Source organism: Triturus cristatus, chromosome 4_2 (genome assembly GCF_964204655.1).
Source record: "Triturus cristatus chromosome 4_2, aTriCri1.1, whole genome shotgun sequence".
NCBI lineage: Eukaryota > Metazoa > Chordata > Amphibia > Caudata > Salamandridae > Triturus > Triturus cristatus.
This window is the reverse complement of record NC_140586.1, coordinates 445,752,130-445,768,602: the sequence shown is the minus strand read 5'-3', so window position 1 is coordinate 445,768,602 and position 16,473 is coordinate 445,752,130.

Below are 16,473 nucleotides of genomic sequence, written 5' to 3'. Positions count from 1 at the left end.
AATTAAGGAAGGCAGAGTTCAAGTTCGACAGAGCGGAACCAAGTGCATGTATTGGAAAACCATATAAAGGGGAGTGAATGTTTGAAGAAAAAAAGAAGAAGAAATACATTTAAAAAACGCGTAAAAAAAACAGGAAATGGAGGGGAAAAAAAAATTGTAGTTCATATAAGGAAAGTTGGATGACATCCAAGTTAATCCATCAACTTGTAAGCACAGTAAGTAGCGACAGCTTCCAAGAGGAAGTCATTAGAATTTTCTGCAAATGTTTCCGCCATCCAGTCTAATAAGGTAAACGAACACACATGTTCCTCGACAACTGGAGCCTCTAGCACAATCAGAGGACAACTGGCGTGTTCTTCAAGATAACTTCTTGCCAAGAAGTCATACGCGGCGGTACCAATGTCCCAATTCCCCAGGACTCCATGTGCCCCTCCACAGGCCATAATCCTGACACCAGAACAGTCCAACTCATGAGCCACTAAGGGACTCATCAGTCGATCATAATCCGGGGCAGGAGACACCGAGTTTGACAAGCACAAATCCAGAACCCATTCGAAAGGACAATCTAGGCAATGAAAAACAGTTTGTACGCAAGTAAAGTATGAAAACCGGAAGATCAATCCATAGGCTATGCTTAAGGTGGCCAATGGCAATGTTCCATAATATTCAAGCATCCGGTTACGAAGATGGAGCAGCCGAGACAGGCTGTCGTGTGACACAAATTGTGCAACCATTGCGCAGTAAGCAGACCAACAGCAGCACACCAGCTGTGAGGGCGAGAATCAACGGGAGCCCGCCAAAGACGCTGGAAAAAATAGAATGAAAAAATGCCGGTATCACACCAAAGATAGTTTGGAAGGAGGTCACGAGGCCGGAGCCCACAACTTTGAAAAAATTTACCAAGGCAGTTGTTGACGAGGCATTAAATATAGTGTGAATCAGAGCATCGAAATGAAGGGGAAGATCAGTATTTAAAAGTGCATGCACCTCGGTGCGGGTGTTTGCTACATGAAGGACAAATGTTTCACGGGATGAAGTCAGAGCGACTTCTTTTTGAGACAATAGAGCCCTTATTCTGCTCATCTTGTTGAACTCTGCCTTCAAGGTTGGAATGGAAGGCCAGATGGATATGCGGGGGCGGGAAAAGGACATTTTTACAGCAGACTACACTTTGTGATACAGTCACAATGTAGGGAATTCCCACTAACATCCCACAGCAAGCCTCGTTATTTAAAAGCAAATAACTACCGTTAGCTAACAACGTGAAAGAGGGTGTAATAGCTGGCACTGGAACCCCTTTCATGACGCAAGCTAAATTCAGTGCATGAATGTTACATGCACCATGCAATTGGATGTGCCTACAGACTACTGAGTGATCAGGTGTGGAAGTGCATTCCTCACCCTTCAAATAAACTTCTTTCCCTTCTCTCGTGCATCTGTATGTAAATGGGAGTGACCAAACCTCATGCAGGAAAGCAGTACCCAACGGGTCATATCTGCCTAGGGCATAATGTTTCATGCATGAACTGAATTTAAACAAAGGAAATGGTAATGTGATTAACCTGTGGATAAGCCACACAGCGGAGTTCAATTCGGCCACAGAGAAAGGCAAAGGTTCTAAGTTTTCAATATGCAGTAAGGAGTATGTTGCATCTTTCATGGACATAAATTGCTGTTTCGCAGTCAGATTAAACGGAAGGAATAAAGACGATGTATTCATGTAGTCCCAGGGGACTTTCCCAGCCTTCAATGTTTGCAAAGTCCATGCAAACTGCATTATAGAATGCAATTGATTTTGACCATGATATAAAACAGACATATCATCCTGCGCAATATCAACAACAGATGAAACAATATTATCTAACGTGTAAATTCTAGAAGAAAGGGTGTTAATGCTATTATCGATAACAGCTAATACTTTTTCCAAATTGGCTTGATCAATGGCCCTAAATATGGAAGCTGCTTCAATTTGCGATAACTTCCAAACTTCGTTATAAACAGCATACACCCATCTTTTCGACCTGCCACCTACAGGACCCTTAACAAAATCATTCAAATCTATTTTGTCATTAAATTTTGATAAATTAAGTTTAACAGATTGCCAAGGTGGAATGTTGCAGCCAGTTCTGACATAACTTCCCTACAGAGTAGGTAGTGACTGAATGGGAAGATTCAAAGCGGGGGTCCACTCGATCCTGGGTATATCCAGGGTGTAGACCTAGAAAACGATATTGACAGGAATCGGAGCTCCTCTGCCATAGTAACCATCCTTCACAATCAAAATCAGAAATGTCGAAGGATGTATTAGTAATGTACGACTGCAATTCTGCAAGTGACAGATCTGTATGATTTTCCCATTTAGGTAAGCACCCAGATCAGGAATGAAGGGGGAATTCAACTTTTTAGAAGTAGCCAATCCAAAGCAGGTGGTTTGAAAATAGAAAATTTCAAAAACAGTATGTAGTTTGGGATGAGGCAGGCACAATGCAAAGCTTCCGTTCCCCGTACCTGCCATGCCTTAGAACCCCAAACAGATTTAAGATCAACAGTAGCTTTCCACAAGTCATAACCCCCGATAGCCAATTAATCCATAAAGGATGTGGAATTCAATAATTTAGTGTGTGTCAGCCTAACCTTAGTGACAGACTCAGCTGCCAATTTAAAATAAAAGGCGGCAGGTTTCGAGACACTAAAATCAGTAAAATATGCAAATTTGTTAACCAATGTGTTGGAGCTGCCTTGCAGGGGCGTTGGACAATGCTTCCATTGTGTATAATTTACAAAATTCCGAAATGTATTGGCTTTATGTAGGAAATGATTGCCATAATGTTGATAGCAAAGCAGTTCCCCATAATTAGCAGTGTCTAAATGCAAATCTTCAGCATCAAAGGAAGCATAATATTTCAAATCAGAAAACAGTGCCTCTATGGCCTGAATGTCCCAATCATCAGAGCGGATGTTTTGTTTCACAACATCACCCATAGAAACACGAAGGACATTCGGAACATTAATAACCTCAGTAGGTCCATGAATTTGAAATTTAACAGCATCCCACACAATCCCATCTAACACAGGCCAGGCAGTAATATTCACAAAAGTCTGGTCCCTCTTCATGATGTGTGATGAGGCGTGGGGGGGCAAAGTTCCATCAATTAGTCTAATCGTAGATCTTTCCTTCAGGTAGTGTCCATTTACAAGACGAAAAAATACTACCACAAAGCCAATAGACATAAACAAAAAAAGACATATGAGCACCAGCCAAATGTAAGTCCAAGGGGGAATTAAAAAATGTCTTTTAAACCAGACAGCAAAAATAGAAATCCTCGATGGAGCACTGGAAGTCATAGACTTAGTGTCAAAGGAGAAACATGACTGGGTAACTGCAGTTGATTGTAACACAGGCAATGACACATCTATTGGATAAGCGTACTCAGTATTTTCAAGCAGACCACCAGCCGGTGGTGTCAACAAAGGATCAGCAACTGTATGCATCTCAATGGCAATATCTGGCATGGTGGTAGAAGCCGGAGCCACAACAGAATTTCTCAGCATCGCAGGGCAAGAGACCGCTGGAGTCATACTAAGAAGAATCGGCCTCTCGCTGTAGTTTGACATTGTCAATGGAGATGTACCTGTTATCCTTGCGAACAGGAAGTGGAGGTAAAATGATTGTTCTTATACCCTGCACGCCAAGCACTGGAACCGGTGCACGGTAAGAGGGTCCGAACTCCTTCTTGTTCTCCACCTTCTCACGGACCAGGTCACCAACTCGAGGTAGTCAGCCGACTACCGGAATCTGAAGCGCAGCATCAGATGTGGAGGGCAAGTGTTCTTTTGCGAGACTGTCTCTGGTCTCTTGTAGATTCTGTAATACAGCACAGTGATAATCTACGTCAAAGGGTGCGGCTGATGCCGCCATGTCTAGACCATCAATGTCCGGGACAAACATTTTTATGCCAAAGAGCATCATGTATGGGGTCCGCCCACCTAGAGACCTTCTAGGGAGATTATTAAGTGCACATTGTGCGTTATACAGATGGGCAAACCAGTTTCGTCCAGTGCCTAAAACCCTAGCTGTCAGGGACTGCTTTAAGTCACGGTTCATTCGCTCCACAACACTATTACCCTCAGGCCGGTATGGAGACAAAAATTTGACTTGGGCCCCCAAAGATCTCATGGCTTCTTTGTACGCCTTAGAGGCAAACGCAGGACCCTGGTCAGAATGAAAGGTACCATATGCAAAAATTCCCACAAAGACACGCAAATCCCTTATGACAGTTCGAGCATCAGCACTCCTTTTTGGCCATACCCAAAGAAAACATGTGCACAAATGCACTGCAACTAAGATATACTTGTACGGAGTATCAGAGGAGAAAGGACCGCAGTGATATAAATAAACACACCCAAGTGGTTTATTAGATATGTACAACTGAGTTTGTGGTGGGCGCGCAACAGTTGAAGGTTTAATCTGCTGGCAAATGTCACAATCAAGAACATAAGTGCGAGTCTGTTGATACAACCCGCGCCACCAGTAACGCTGTCGTGGGCAGAGGCCATACCTTTGTGAGCTGCTGTTATCAAAGGAGGTCTGCAGTCCGTGTTGGGAATCAATCTGTCACCAACGTCGTTAATTCTCACATAGGGGACTTAATCAGGACTTAAATGATAATAGTACCGAGAAGGGAAACCTCTCGGGTAATTACTTCCCTTCTCTGTTGCAGCAATAGCTGCCAAGATGTCATCATTGATCTTACTTTTGGATCTTGTAACTGCTGCCACTAGATATGTTGCCACTGCTGTTTTCGCTGCTTCGTCAGCGAAGCTGTTGCCGACAGCGTGGACACCAAATCATTGGTGACCAAGAGTGTGATTTACATTCACAAGAGGCAGATTCTGTTTAAGTTCTGCCACAGGAACCCAAAGCATTTTATGCTTAATTGTGCTACCTTTGGAATCGCGAAATTCATTCTAAGACCAAAAGAAAAGGTTGTCCTTAAAAGACTGAACACAGTAAAATGAGTCACTCACTATAAGAGTAGTAACACGTGGATCAGCAAACTCCAGTGCAAGTACCAGAGCGCGGAGCTCCGCCAACTGTGCGGTACAATCACCCAATGACTGCGTATGCACGACATCGGACTTGAATTCTCCATTTACGAAAGTACCCTCTACAATTGCGCAGGCCGCTAAATAGGCATGCTTCGATTCTGTCGCCGGTTGCGCCAAACTGTCAGTGTAAATGACACAATGGTAATCTTCAAGCGGGCGCAAAGACAGAGGAGCCGGATGAACGAATTCATACTGCAAGTACTCCTGAGTCTGCAATGAGGCATCGAAGATATAGGTGATATAGGTGACATCTGGCGAAGTCAAAGAAGTGGCCCATTGTATCCAACACGGATGCACAGCTTTAGAATTAGGTACACTGGCTTTCATCACTGCCTCTAGGGCAGAATATGGGGTAACCACCAACATGCGTTTTCCTTGTGACAGCGCTCGTTCTTTAAGAATCACCATCTGCACTGCAGTCAAAACTTTTTCAACCGTGGAAAAGCACAGTTCAGCCGAAGTGTACAGGTGTGATTTGTAGGCAATGGGGACCGTATCGCCCTCATTGAACGTTAAGTACGTGAAACCCACTGCGCCTGGCACAATTCTTATGACCAGGTTAGTGTGGTTATCACGTGTCAGTAAGTATTTCGAAGCAAGAAGATCAGCCTATAAAGATTGCAAGATAGCTGAATGCTCTGGCAGCCAGCTTGATTTGGGAAAAGTAGGTTTTACCAAGGCATATAGCAACTTGATACGCTGGGCATAATTGGGAATGTAAGTACGCCCGAAATTCAGAAAACCCAGCAAAGATTGTAATTTTTTCAGGGTTGTTGGAGCGCGCAAACATGTGCACTTCTCCAGGAAGTGAGGAGCTAATCCTCGACCTTCATTGTTGAGCTTGTAGCCCAAAAACAACACGGTATACTCTGCAATGTGGGACTTCACAAAATTGAATTTGTAACCGAAGTCCGCAAACATAACAATGATGCGATCAACGCTACACAGATGCGGTCATAATTCGTCGTCTGTGAGATAGATATCATCAACATACGAGTACGCATCAGGGTCTATGCTCTCCAAGAGAGAGACAACACGTGCGGCAAAGAAGCCAGGGCTGTTTTTATAGCCCATGGCTAATCTCTTAAACTGTTTTTGTTTGCCGCCAGAAGTAAACGCTGTCCATTGACTACTAATAGAGGACAGGTTATGGCTGTAAAAGCCATTGGATATGTCAAGTGTGGTTTTAAACCTTTTTCTCACGAGACTATCAACGAGGGCAGAACTGTGGGTATTTTGTACAGCACACGTCCGACAGTGAGAGTTTAAATGTCGGTAATCCAAAACTAGGTGGTACGACCCATCAGGTTTCGTTACAGTTTCAATAACACCCTGATATTCCAATTGGTCAAGGATTTCTGCGACGTGTGATCCAGCTTCACGGCGCATGGGATATTAGGGCTGCGGCTGGGGCATAGACCGTAAAGGAATCTCATGGCTCGGAGACAATTTATCCCACCCAACCTGAGCCCACTCTTCGGCAAACCTTTCGGCGTGCTCCTTTGGCACTGTGTGCACAAAGGATGGGAGGATTACCTCCTCCCCTCTAGGAGCATCCAAAATGAAAGCCGGGGGCCAGTCCGCCTCCGCTAAGAGAATATCATAGGAAGAGGTCAGATTATCCCAAAAAATCCCTTGTATTGTACGTTGTATGTCACCTTCAATTAAGAGGACTATGTCATATAGTCTGTCATGGGGAGCCACTCTAGTATCAGCAGTTTCTACAGTTACGAACGTGTCAGTTGCTGTCGGCTCCAGATATGGATGCAGTGCTTGCCTCACTACTGTAACCTCCGCTGCACGGTCAAGCAGCGTTAGTGCCCATGTCAGGTTCCGAAGCTGCGTTCTCACTATCTGTGGCATGCCTCGCTTTTAGCGCAGCAACTTTCTTCTTCTGAAACGGGGGACGTTGACGTGCAAACTCGTCCTGCTTTCCTTTACTGTCAGACTGACGGGGCTGCTCACGTCCTTGCTGGGCACCCCGACCTTTGCCACGTTCACCACCACCGGACTGTGAGGCCGATGTTTCCTGTGAAGAACGAGGAGAACGTTGTTCAGTAACCTGAAATCTATCAGGTGACCTAATACTAGTGCAATCGCGCAAATCATATGTGCGTTCACCAGTCGCCTGTACCGGTGACACAGGACGAGACCCCTGTTTCTGTTGCTGCTTTCCCTCTTTCTTTGTTCTCCAATTCTGTTTAGGAAAACTTGGACGATCGTCTTTGACAGACGAACTCACCTTAGTTTGCTGTTGTATGTCTGGAATAACAATAGTAGGCTTAATCCCTAAACTACTGCGGCCAATAGTTCTATAAGCCTCCACAATAATTTTAGGCAACTCTCGGGGCTTATCAAGTTCGTCGACAAGGGCTAAACCATTCGCCACTTGAAAGTGTACCGTATCTCCCTTGAGATTATCAAGGATGAGAGAGGCCACTACGTCGAACACACCGACAAGCCGCATCCCCAACTCGACCGCCGCCTCCGGTCCGTGTTGATCTTGAACACGCTTGATGGCGGAGGGAAGTACTGCCATAGATGGGGTGCCGAAGCACTTTGAGTAAACCGCTGCAAAAACCTTACCCCAGTTGTCACAGTCTGACACCTCTGGGACTAAATCCTTCTGCAAACTAATGGTGAGAATCCTGTGTTTTTCCACAGGAGTAGAGTGCGGAAATTCTGCTTCCAGCTGGTCACATTTCGCAGCAAGCCAATAAGGCAAATCGTCCTTATTCTGGGGGCGCTTGTCCATTACCAAATTAACCATGACGGGACTAATGACAATCCCGGCCGGGCCAGCTGGCTGTCCCACAACAACAGGTGCCCCCACCTGCACGTTGCATGAGACGTATTGCACTGAAGCCAGATATACAGTAATCAGGGCTTTATGGAGGACACGCGACTCATCCACTGCAACAGTCAAATAACGAGTATGAGGCGTAAAACTGGCTAATATCGGCCAAGTGGCCCCTGGAATTGATAAAGGGCCCATTCGAACCGGTGTAACCGCATGGGGAAGGGCGCCATTAAACCAAATGCGATGCTGCCAAGCCGAAATAGGAATCTCCTGCGTCCTATATGGCGTATAATTTGCTGGGAGCCGCGTGGGAGTATAGGTGTGAAACATATTATCATCCGCATTCACCGCCGGCATAGTCACCCAAGAGTAAAACAACTCGTAGGGGTATGATGCATCGGCACTCACCACATAAATAACAGCCATCCCATCGTCCGGCACCCCAAACTGCGTCAAATGACGTCGCAGAGGTGCCCGGCTATGTGCTGCAATATCGACCGCCATATGGACACGGAGAAGAACAACAATTTGCAGTAGCACAAGGGTTCAAAAATATAAAACCTTTTTAATTAACAAGCTTGATTGAACCTATCCGACCAATAGGTAGGTTAAAACCGTCACTCCCGCTATCCGGAAACAAAAGTGAGAGTGTCGTGGACTAATATAAGCACTACTAAGGCGTCTCAAATCAAAAGACCAAACGTTAGGTGTGCCATGTTGCAGGGATTCTGCTCATGCACAAAACTATGTGCAGGAAACCAGGACCTCAGTGAATTGCGGTGTACCAAAAACTCAACTCAGTACCCAGAACCCTTATCCGACCAGCATCAGTGTCTCATTCGCTCTTCATACCATATAGAAGCTACCAATGATTCGAAAACCCAGAACATGCGACTTTAGAGTACTCTCAGGAATGGTGGGAATCAGAAATACCTGTTCGTTATTATTCTCATATCAGTCCACAACAAGAGTATTCAGAGACACAGTAAAGTTTAAAATGTTTATTTTATAAACAACGTGTCCAAAGATGTAGTACTTTGGCTAACATAAGCAGACAAATGATTAAAATTAAAACCATCAGCATTGTTACAATACCATAGAAAATGAAGGGAGAAATCATATTACAAATGACAGTGGAATACAACCACCCTCTGAAGAACCAGGGCCTTATGGGCCTGGCGGCGCAGGGCACGCCTTATTCTCCTGAGTTCACCTGCTTTGTTGAACAGAGACACAGGACATTCTGTTGAGCATAGAAGATCAGGTTTATTAGCTGCAGCTAAGTACAGTTGTCCCAGAAGTACACTCAGTATGTTCTTAGGAGACTCCCACTTTACTCCGTGGCGCACAATCTTTTATAGCACATAGATTCACCAAGAACACTTCCAATGCATACATGGTTAGCCAATGAGAAGAGTTTGAAAACAAGATATAACCAATGAGAAAAGTTTGAAAACAAGATATCAAGTAACCCAAATAAACCTCTCTTCCAACTGTTTTTGTCACCCCTCCCCACAAGTTAATCAGTGGTAGTGTCTACAACTCAACTTGCAGGTGGCAGGACATATTTGTATGCTTTGGAGGACAGTTGTGAAATGAGAGAATACAAGTAGAGAATAGCGAAGGCCAGAAGATAAGATAAAGTCAGGAAAGAATGGTGTAAACCGACAGACAGTTGAGACAGGGTTTAGTCAAACCAGACGAGGATTAGTGGACTCAGCCAGTCCCTGACATCAGTCTCGTAAACAGAGGCAGACGGTTATTTGACACGTCGCAGTACAAAGGGCAAAAACACTCAGTTTACCAAGCTGCCTGAGTGAGGGCAACAAAATGGCGACAGAATACAAAATGGAGTTAAAACTGAATTACCTCAGACCCTCCTTTTGCCATTACTCAGGCAAATCCTAATTCATTGCTAGGTGAGCATTTTCCATTCTACACATTTCATTTAAGCAGGTATATGTAAGCTATCAACAGGGATACAAAGAGAACAAAGCATCGGGTCATAATTAACATTCAGATAGCAGAAGAAAGTAATGACCATTATTACAAACAGGCTTATCATTTATTCACAACCCTAGGCAAAAACAAATCCTAAAATTATTTAGCGAACCTTTTCAGGGCTCTTATGCATTTCAGTGACTATTGTATACTCAGGGGAAACAGTGGTGATCCTTATCAATGCTCTCAGGTGAAATGGAGATACTCTTCAACAGAGGATAGACTTCATTCTGCTTTTACTAAACAGAATACTACTCTAAAACAATGCCAGCAAAACAATAAAAATCAGTCTTCTAACAACCATTCTATGCAATTGCACGGGAACCACTTGTGCAACCATAACTATGCCAAAGTCCGTTCTAAGCCTCTCTGGTAGGCTTCTATCGACCATCAAATCTGCTTCTGTTGTTTTCTTCCGCATTGGGCCTTTTCATTCAGGCCTTCCATGAAAATAGTGCTTCTCAGTATCCGTTGGAGTGCCCTCCTGGCAAACACTCACAGCTCACTCGAAAGTCTCAATGTCTCAAGGCAGTGCACCAATATATTTCCTCTGCGGCAGGCACTACAGATATTGTGCTCTTCGTTGGTCATGGGCACAGATCATCTCGTGCAGACCCAAGTACTATTAATCGGAAAGAGCAACAGACTTTCACGCTCAGCAACACTTTCAGACTCCAACACTCGCTATTCAGTGTCAGAGGATGTTTGGGCTGCTCTTTCATTTAATTTTCCTTTCATCATGTAGTGCCTTAGATCCTCCGGTGCTCTGCCCTTCCGTTGGAGCAAAGAAAAGAGAGGGGGGGGGTGGCAAAAACTCAGGCCAAGGGGCTCAAGGGACTGCACACTGTCAGAGGTTACCAGCACATGACAGGTAGAAAACTGAAGCCTCAAACAAGCCCTGCCATCAACAAAAGGGATCCTTCTCTTTCGCTCTTTTACACTGAAACTCTGGTTTTTGTGATGTCCAACGCCGTCTGATGGAGCAAGTACGATGCTTTGGAGATACCATTGATGGCGCGCTGGCGATCGCTGTCCAGCCTTGCTACTTTCTGGGTGCTGGGACTGTTGGGCCAAGACATCCGCCTTTCATCTGTAGCTGTCACTGATGGGAATTAGGCTTAAATCAGTGTTCTGCAGATTATTATGACTTGATTCCCGCAGAATCTAGTGACGTAGGAAATGTGACACAGTTGTTAGTTTCCCTCAGTTTAGTATAAAAACAGTTCATTGTATTTAACAATAGGACTGCAGGCAGGTGGCCTGCAATCTTCAAGGGAATGGCCAGAAACCATGGGACAACTCTGGTTTAGAATGCACTGTCACTCTCATAAGATGCAAAGGCAAAGGCATTGCTTCTAGTCCAGGGGTCTCCAACGAGTAGCTCGGGAGCCACTGGTAGCTCGCCAGTACCTTCAAAGTAGCTCTCTGAGGTGAAGTTAAGCCCAGAATCAATTTCAGAGTAGGTGCCTATTAAAGAAGGCAGCACTGATCATCTCAAGACCCTAAGAGTGACAGCCAGCCAAACGTATCACAGTAACTCATACTAACACTCAAACACACAGTGTGCCAGCCTATAGGATCTGCTACATGACAGTCTGTATCCAATCTCAATATAATTAAGCCACAAGGAGATTGACCATGTTGCAGTCTCTCCTTTATCAGTCACAACATGTTTGTGAACAGTGAACCATCAAAAAGGTATGTCAGCAGTAGCCTGAGCTGTAATCAGTGCTGACCCACCAAAATGCGGGACTGCAGGAGTCAGAGTGAAAATGTGTCAGTTAGATGCATGATCAGCTCAAAACCTGAGGAGAACAGGGTATGATACAGACCAGAGAAAACTAAGAGACTTTTAGAACAGATCACCATATTAAAGGCTCCTAATAGAGAAAGAGGTTGCTCCAAGGGGAGTGTGAAAAAAGAAAGTGCTCATGAGGTAGGACAGATATAAAGGAGGGGAATCCAAAAGGAAAATTCAATAACCAATCAATTAAACATTCTGATATCATTAGTAAAACTGGACGTGGTTCATAGTGGCACCAGTTTTACAGATAGGCCAGTCCCTTATGGATTTACGAATATTCATTTTATGATTCTCTAATGGGATAAACAGCTCTTAAATTACTACATCTGTGTGTTCCTACATTCCTTATCTAGAACACCTCAAAAGGGGAAACGCATGATACAAATTATCAGGGGCATGCAGATACCTCCCTTTAATAATTGTGCAGCAATTGCACCATGCAATACACAGGCTAAACAATATCTCCTCATGATCACTGAGAATACCTTTCACCCTAGTCTAATAATTCTCAGGTCTCTGGTGTCTGATCTACAATTTTCCTTTCCCTAGTCACCTGTCCGGAGGGGGCACTATACCCACTTAAAATCACGATCGTGCTACTCAGGACAGCAAATAAGAAACTCTTGGTGTCTCTTATGACTACATGTAGAAGTGCAATTTCATAAGGAAAGTTAGGTCACCTTTAGCAAGAGCCACAGATTTATAGTTCATCCTTAGGGTCTAATCAGGGAACATCAATCTAGGCTGCTCGTCCCTTAAAGGAAGGAGCAGTAACATGACTAACTGCAGGTGACACACTTTTAATCCTGTATATCTCTTTTGTTTATTTTTTTTCAATACCATTATAGCCGAATATACATGCACTGGTGAAGTGTTGTCTGTCATATTCACAGCATGAAATATCATATCTGTGAAATGTAGTAACCAGAACAAGTCCAACCAACTGTTGCGTAGCGATGGGCATCGTCATGACCATCCCCTCACAACACAGGGTAGCTTGTAACAGTATTAAAAGCAAAAGCGTAAACACAATGCAAAAAAAAAAACGTGCATAAAATAAAAACACACATGCCAAGCCATTAGGTATACTTGCTGTATACCAAGCACAGAAAGCATAGACAAATTCCAATATCATATGTAAATGAATGGTGACGCACAGCACTATGTCATGCACTTTATGCACAATGAACCTGCAACCCAACAACTAATATTTTGGCCTGCTTAATTTGTCAGGCTCAAAAATAATATTCCATTTCCTTACTCCCCTCTTTTGACAGCTGGTAACCAAAGTGGTGACCGGCTGTCAAAACAACTGACTGTGTCGCTTCTGACACACAGGACCAGCAGGAACAATTCATAGAAAGACAAAATGAACAAAAATAAACACAAACATTTCTTTCCAAAGAAGTTATGCAAAAACACATCTGTTTCAACACACAGCTGACAGCACCCTCCTTTTTGCAATTTGCACATTGATTAGGTCCCACAGGGACATATGGAACACTCTTTCAACCACCTCATGATATGGACCATCGCTGTTTCGTTGGCTGTTAACCCCTGCTTTTTCACTACTCCTTTTCACCTACTGTAACATTCTCAGTCCTTTCTAGTCTTCTCTCACCCTGATTTCCTGCCTATAGCCATTCAGGGTGCTCATTTCACCATTATTCCTTCACAACTGACATCTTCGTCAAACCAACTCATGTGTCCAACTGTAGTCTTGTCAGCCCTCGAACTACCCAGAACAATCCATGAATGATCTCTGGGCAGAAGCAAAAAAAATACACAACACACAAAAGAAAAACACTTCACATAACACACAAAAATATCAACTATAACTTTTAATCAGGAGACAAAACATAACACACATTAACAAAACACAAAAAATAAAAAATACAAACCTAGTGGTACTTAACTGTAACCATCTTGTCAACTTTGCAATGACTAAAACGTGTAAGCATGTTAAGCCACCTTCATTTTAACTGTCTAAAAGGAATACATTTTCACAGACACTCTGTGTTCCCTTGCTCCACAATTCCTCCTGTGAAAAATGAATCTTAATTTGCTGATCGTTTTTACCTAGGCATGTAGCCCACAAAATTCTAAGAAAGAGCTTCATCTTACTTTTTGTCTGAGGCTAATGCCACATTTGTTAAATGAAGGCAACTACGTGGACATTATTTTTCAAAAGCAGAAATACCAATGTATCATTTTCTTCTCAGCACCCCTTTTTTTTATTTTGTCTTGAACAATATGGGAACAGACAGGGCTCCGTAACGATTCTCGGCTGTCCTATCTTATCAGAAAAGCTAAAAATAGCACCTCAGCGTGGAACCAGCCACTGCGAGCACTCCTGGCCTCCACCTCTTTCCAAGGCTCTCCTGCTGCAAGCATTACACATTTTCATGTCGGAGAAGCTTTCTAAGCAGTGATTTCACCTCCTGGTTTACTCGCTCCTATTTCTAGCCCCCACCTTACAGGCTTCAAGGTCAAAATCTGCCTTCAATTTCTGCATCGCATTCTGCGCTCTTTAGCCCTGTCTCTCTCCTCACCCTGAAGCTTGTCACAGACAAAAACACCTTCCTAACTCTTCCTAACCTGCAATAATTAACCCTTTTTAAAAACACGTTATATATATTACTTCTTTTAGGGGCTGCAATTTATTTCTATTTTTAAATTATTAAAACATTTACTGTGAATAACTCACAGAACCTAATAACATAACATACTAGCTTTAGAACAAATGTTTGTTACTACCCTATGCAACGGTACTTAGTTCATCAACCTTAAAAGGATGAACGTCTCAGTAGGTCTAGCTAGAGTTATAACCTTCAATCTTGATATTAAACCCAAACCTCTGCACTGGGCACATTGGCTCACTGAGAAATTAAAAGCAACCCCAAATGGGAACAACCTGCAAATTTGTATTATACCTAAAGATATGCATTTACTGAAGCCTAAGGCACTTTAAAGCTATTGTGAAGGGCAAGAATGCTGTTAAATAGTCTATTTTACCCAATTTCGACTTTGATATTTGGGGCACTTAAAAATAAATATCCTATAATTGTGCTACATATTAATCATCCTAAGAATGTTCATTACAGATTGCAGATATTGGACATTAGACATATCTCTTGCAAATCCTTTAGAAAAAAATAGTTTTTTTAAGCCTGCGCCAAGTGAAATTCCATATACAAATGTCATCACTATGCAGTACAACACAACTTAAATTAAATGTTAATGCTAGGAGGTCACAGTATGAGTATTAAGCTTTATAAATAGTAAAAAAAATGAATTTAGACGCACTTATTTTTAATAATTATTTTTTCATAATTAAAAATTCTTTTTGATAAACCCAATCATTTTTGATAATTTCAAAAATAAAATTTTAGATGCATTAATTAAGCACAGAAGCCTAATTTAAAACATGACAAATTTTTGAGCCACTTTTTTTTTTTAACAGAACAATTATTTTTACATTAGAACCAAGAATATTCTTATAAAAATGCTTAAAAAGAAGAAACCCTTAATTGAAATGTCTTCCTGTAATACAAAATAATGAACCTTAGTTTTGGAACCTTTTTAGAACAACATTTTGAAATGCAAAGTTTCACCCGTGTTCAACTGAGGGCGAAGTCCTGGCTGAGTAAACATTCCTGTCTATTAGAGCTGCTTGCTTAGCGACAATAAAAGCTTGTCTCTCAGTGTTGTAACATGAGCACGGTGGCAGTCTTTTTCAAACTAAGACATATCAATGCATGTTGCGTTTGAGTTCAGCAAAAATTTACTTCAGCTGAAGTGTTTGCCTGTTAATATCTAATACAATGTATGTAAGTAAAAAAAATACTATAAGTTTATTTTATTACAAAACACACAATTTCGTTTTTGAGGCCATTGTATTCCTAGTGAATGTAAATTTTAATTATTTTTTTTTAAGCATTTAACAGTTTGTACATGTGCATAGTTGCTTATTCTATAAATTATATAGCAACATATAGCAATTTAGCATATCACATGGTTCATTTCTGGATTTTTATTTAATTTCTACTTAATATTAATTAACTGACATTTTGCTTAACAGACTGAAAACATCAAGAAAAACCACAAACATACATTGAGCTCATTTCAGACATAAACAGAAAGGGGTCAAACACTCAGGGCACATACATTTAACCCACAGTAACACACATTTTAACCCACAGATCAACACTTAGGACAGAAACAAAGGACAGCCCACAGACTGTACTTAAACCAAACCATTTGTAAATACTAGTTACAAGTTATATTTACAAGAAACGCTTCTTAATAGTGTTCCAAAAGACTGCAAAAAAAAAAACAGCCCAACAGACTGCTAAATGTCCTGCCATACGATGTTGTCTATCTAAAACCTCAATTGTATAATCATTCTCATTATCTTTAAACTGCTGGGCAGCCTGTATAATAGTCATGCCCTTTTCCTTCCTATCTCTTTTTGCTTGTCTTATTTCTTTCTGTTTGGCTTCCTTGCACCAAAGGCGGAAAGAGTCAAACATTGCCGGCCGGGCTTTTCTTTTAAACAAAATTGCTTCCAAATTATCTAATATGTCAGGCTCAAAGCTACCATTCTGTGGCCACTGCAGAACCCCATCGTTCTTCGTGTATCGGATCCATGCCTCATTAAAGGCAATGGGGCCAACACCATGTTTAGAATAAAGCTCATAAGTGGGAGTTCCAACCGGAGGAATTGGACAAGAGTCCTCCAGCTGGTAATCCCTATCAC